Below are 6,000 nucleotides of genomic sequence, written 5' to 3' on the forward strand. Positions count from 1 at the left end.
CACTCTCTGTGCCCCAGGCAGTGCAGCGGCAGCCCCGAGGCAGGAGCAGGGAGCAACGCGGGCACGAGGAGAAGTGAGGAGTGTTTTTTTATACTGGACTGTGGGGCCATTCTCGGGGGGGAGGAGAGTTGCGGGCTGTGCTGTATACTACTATGTGGACTGTGCTATATACTACTATGTGGGCTGTGCTATATACTACTGTGTGGGCTGTGCTATATACTACTATGTGGGCTGTGCTATAAACTACTATGTGGGCTGTGCTATATACTACTATGTGGGCTGGGCTATAAACTACTATGTGGGCTGTGCTATATACCACTATGTGGGCTGTGCTATATATTACTGTGTGAGCTGTGCTATATACTACTGTGTGGGCTGTGCTATATACTACTGTGTGGGCTGTGCTGTATACTACTGTGTGGGCTGTGCTATATACTACTGTGTGGGCTGTGCTGTATACTACTGTGTGGGCTGTGCTATATACTATTATGTGGGCCGTGCTATATACTACTATGTGGCCTGTGCTATATACTACTTTGTGGGCTGAGCTATATACTACTATGTGGGCTGTTCTATATACTACTGTGTGAGCGGTGCTATATACTACTACAGTGGGGCAAAAAAGTATTTAGTCAGTCAGCAATAGTGCAAGTTCCAACACTTAAAAAGATGAGAGGCGTCTGTAATTTACATCATAGGTAGACCTCAACTATGGGAGACAAACTGAGAAAAAAAAATCCAGAAAATCACATTGTCTGTTTTTTTAACAATTTATTTGCATATTATGGTGGAAAATAAGTATTTGGTCAGAAACAAAATTTCATCTCAACACTTTGTAATATATCCTTTGTTGGCAATGACAGAGGTCAAACGTTTTCTGTAAGTCTTCACAAGGTTGCCACACACTGTTGTTGGTATGTTGGCCCATTCCTCCATGCAGATCTCCTCTAGAGCAGTGATGTTTTTGGCTTTTCACTTGGCAACACGGACTTTCAACTCCCTCCAAAGGTTTTCTATAGGGTTGAGATCTGGAGACTGGCTAGGCCACTCCAGGACCTTGAAATGCTTCTTACGAAGCCACTCCTTCGTTGCCCTGGCGGTGTGCTTTGGATCATTGTCATGTTGAAAGACCCAGCCACGTTTCATCTTCAATGCCCTTGCTGATGGAAGGAGGTTTGCACTCAAAATCTCACGATACATGGCCCCATTCATTCTTTCATGTACCCGGATCAGTCGTCCTGGCCCCTTTGCAGAGAAACAGCCCCAAAGCATGATGTTTCCACCACCATGCTTTACAGTAGGTATGGTGTTTGATGGATGCAACTCAGTATTCTTTTTCCTCCAAACACGACAAGTTGTGTTTCCATCAAACAGTTCCAGTTTGGTTTCATCAGACCATAGGACATTCTCCCAAAACTCCTCTGGATCATCCAAATGCTCTCTAGCAAACTTCAGACGGGCCCGGACATGTACTGGCTTAAGCAGTGGGACACGTCTGGCACTGCAGGATCTGAGTCCATGGTGGCGTAGTGTGTTACTTATGGTAAGCCTTGTTACATTGGTCCCAACTCTCTGCAGTTCATTCACTAGGTCCCCCGCGTGGTTCTGGGATTTTTGCTCACCGTTCTTGTGATCATTCTGACCCCACAGGGTGGGATTTTGCGTGGAGCCCCAGATCGAGGGAGATTATCAGTGGTCTTGTATGTCTTCCATTTTCTAATTATTGCTCCCACTGTTGATTTCTTCACTCCAAGCTGGTTGGCTATTGCAGATTCAGTCTTCCCAGCCTGGTGCAGGGCTACAATTTTGTTTCTGGTGTCCTTTGACAGCTCTTTGGTCTTCACCATAGTGGAGTTTGGAGTCAGACTGTTTGAGGGTGTGCACAGTTGTCTTTTTATACTGATAACAAGTTTAAACAGGTGCCATTACTACAGGTAATGAGTGGAGGAAAGAGGAGACTCTTAAAGAAGAAGTTACAGGTCTGTGAGAGCCAGAAATCTTGATTGTTTGTTTCTGACCAAATACTTATTTTCCACCATAATATGCAAATAAAATGATAAAAAAACAGACAATGTGATTTTCTGGATTTTTTTTTCTCAGTTTGTCTCCCATAGTTGAGGTCTACCTATGATGTAAATTACAGACGCCTCTCATCTTTTTAAGTGGTGGAACTTGCACTATTGCTGACTGACTAAATACTTTTTTGCCCCACTGTATGTGGGCTGTGCTGTATACTGCTGTGTGGGCTGTGCTATATACTACTATGTGGGCTGTGCTATAAACTACTATGTGGTCTGTGCTATATACTACTATGTGGGCTGTGCTATATACTACTATGTGAGCTGTGCTGTATACTACTATGTTGGCTGTGCGATATACTACTGTGTGGGCTGTGCTGTATACTACTATGCGGGCTGTGCTGTATACTACTATGTGGGCTGTGCTATATACTACTGTATTGGCTGTGCTGTATACTACTGTGTGGGCTGTGCTATATACTACTGTGTGGGCAGTGCTGTATACTACTGTGTGGGCTGTGCTATATACTATTATGTGGGCTGTGCTATATACTACTATGTGGCCTGTGCTATATACTACTGTGTGGGCTGAGCTGTATACTACTATGTGGGCTGTGCTATATACTACTATGTGGGCTGTGCTGTATACTACTATATGGGCTGTCCTATATACTACTATGTGGGCTTTGCTGTATACTACTATGTGGCCTGTGCTATATATTACTGTGTGGGCTGTGCTGTATACTACTGTGTGGCCTGTGCTATATACTACTGTATGGGCTATGCTGTATACTACTGTGTGGGCTGTGCTATATACTACTTTGTGGGCTGAGCTATATACTACTATGTGGGCTGTGCTATATACTACTGTGTGGGCTGTGCTATATACTACTATGTGGGCTGTGCTGTATACTACTGTGTGGGCTGTGCTATATAGTACTATGTGGGCTGTGCTATAAACTACTTTGTGGTCTGTGCTATATACTACTATGTGGGCTGTGCTATATACTACTATGTGAGCTGTGCTGTATACTACTATGTTGGCTGTGCGATATACTACTGTGTGGGCTGTGCTGTATACTACTATGCGGGCTGTGCTGTATACTACTATGTGGGCTGTGCTATATACTACTGTATTGGCTGTGCTGTATACTACTGTGTGGGCTGTGCTATATAGTACTATGTGGGCTGTGCTATATACTACTTTGTGGGCTGTACTCTATACTACTATGTGAGCTGTGCTATATACTACTGTGTGGCCTGTGCTATATACTACTATGTGGGCTGTCCTATATACTACTATATGGGCTGTGCTGTATACTACTGTGTGGGCTGTGCTGTATACTACTGTGTGGGCTGTGCTGTATACTACTATGTGGGCTGTGCTGTATACTGCTATGTGGGATGTGCTGTATACTGCTACGTGGGCTGTGCTGTATACTGCTACATGGGCTGTACTGTATACTACTGTGTGGGCTGTGCTGTATACTACTACATGGGCTGTTATTTGCTATGCGGGTTGTGCTATATGCTATGCGGGTTGTGCTATATGCTATGCGGGTTGTGCTATATACTATGCGGGTTCTGCTATATACTATGTGGGTTGTGCTATATACTATGCGGGCTTTGCTATATACTATGCGGGTTGTGCTACATACTATGTGGGCTTTGCTATATACTATGGGGGTTATATTCTATGGGGGAGGCTATGTTATATACTATCTGGTTGTGTTATATACTATTGTGGGGATATATTATATTCTATGGGGGAGGCTGTGTTATACACTATGGGGGGGCTGCATTATTTTCTATGGGGGCTACATTATATATTATGGGGAGGTGGGCTGTATTATATTCTATGGGGCTGTATTAGATTTTATGAGGGATATTGCATCAAACTCTTTGATGGGGCTGCATTATATTCTGTGGGGAGGTGGGCTGTATTATATTCTATTCGGGGCTACATTATATTCTATGGGGTGGCTGCATTATACTCTGGGTTGGCTGCATTATACTCTGGGGTGGCTGCATTATATTCTGTAGGGTGGTGGCTGCATTATACTATATGTGGGCTGAAGTATACTGTATTGAGGTCTATGAGGAATACGTTATACTACATGAAGAACTATGTGATGCATTATAATATATGGGAAGTGAATAGTACTACATGCATGACTATGGCGGTGCATTATACTATATGGAGCACTGTGAGGAGTGTATTATACTATATGGAGGACTGAGGAGTGTATTATACTATGTGGAAGACTATGGTGCACATTATAATATATGGAGGACTATGGGGTGTATTTTACTAAACAAGTAAAATGCTGCATATTCAGATTGTTTTTGCTGGAACAAAAATAATTGTTCTCAGCATCACATCGCCGGTGTAAACTGTAGATGTGCTGCTGATAATATGATACTGTATGGTGATCTGTTAGTGATCTATTAGTGATCGTTCTGTCCCGTCATTATTCCTCAGCTGGTGGAAAGAGGCCGGGAAACAAGCGTTGAACAAGTTCAGTATTGTCGATCAAACTCATTTAGCAGCCTGAGATCAGCGCATGTAAATACAACCGAAATGCTTTGGTATGATGTGCAATATGTTAGCATTTGGGGCCCCATTTTAAACTTTGCCTAGGCGTAGGGCCCCACTTTGCCTAAGAGCGGCCCTGCCTACAAGTGTACAAGGATATTATACAGTCACCATGTGACAAGTGGGCATGTGTAACTTCAAATGCTAGAGCTGAATTTTAGTCCCAGTCCGGCCCTGGAAAGGGCTCAGGTATCACTTAAGCCAAGCTCTCGGCATCAATCGTGCAGGCATAGCTCCTGTGCTCACATGATCACCAGTACGTCCATTTGCGGTAATACACCAGAAAATAGGAGTTAACATTACATCCAATGTTGGGAAGGGGTTAAGCCACAATATAAAGTAGATATTTTACTAATCTTGCACAGGGGCCCTTTTCTGCCTGAATCCGAACCATGATAGCATTCCTAAGGGAATCTCATCCCATTCTTCATCAAAAGATTGGTTCAGAAAGTGAGGAGAACAGATCGTGCCTTTCATAAACAAGGAAAAAGATACAAAAGGTTAGCAAATACATTGAATATTCCTAGATATACAGAAGGAAGCATACAGATTGTCCCAAAAGTAGGTATACAGTTAAATCAATGAAACACATGTTTATTAGATTTGCACTTGTTTAAAAAATGCTTTGTGTTACTTTTTTATTTCAGTGCTACACTAGTGCTACAAATCTAAGTTCCCTGACCCTAGTTTTATTCTTGCCAGCTGCCGCCATCAGCTGTTCCTGGCGCCACTCCAGTCCAGTGCCGTCATGATGTGACCAGAACTTTTGACTGACCGGAAGACAGAGGTAACAGTCAAACGCTCTGAATGCAAGTATATGAGAGACTTGTTCTGGAGCCTTACTTTGAGTTATGACTGGAGGGATCTGGCAATTCACAACCAGAGCAGAACAGATAAGAAGAAGGTGGCTGGAAAGAGTGAGACTAGGGGCAGGGAAATTTGATTAGTAGCACCATTCCAGCGCTGAAATAAAAAAAATACCATGGGAGTGGTGCTTAACACTGTTTAAGGCCGGTTTCACACATCCAGATAATTCCAGTACCGTATAAAATCGGTACTGGAGTTATCCGTGTCCGTGTGTCCGTGTGCTCACGTGGCACATCAGTGTGGCACACGTGTGGCACACGTGTGCCGCCCGTGTGCCCACTGGGTACCACATGCACCATGCAGGAGACAGCGCTAATGTCCCCTGCATCGTGCTGAATCCGCGATTCATATCTTCCCTGCAGCAGCGTTTGCTGCAGAGAAAATATGAATAATAGTGTTTAAAGTAAAGATTTATGTGCCCCCTGCCCTCCAACCCCCTGTGTGCCCCCCCCGCTGTTCTGAAAATACTCACCCGCCTCCCTCATTGGCTGTCGCTGCTTCCTGGTCTGGCCACATCTT

Source organism: Ranitomeya imitator, chromosome 1 (genome assembly GCF_032444005.1).
Source record: "Ranitomeya imitator isolate aRanImi1 chromosome 1, aRanImi1.pri, whole genome shotgun sequence".
Classification (NCBI taxonomy): Eukaryota; Metazoa; Chordata; class Amphibia; order Anura; family Dendrobatidae; genus Ranitomeya; species Ranitomeya imitator.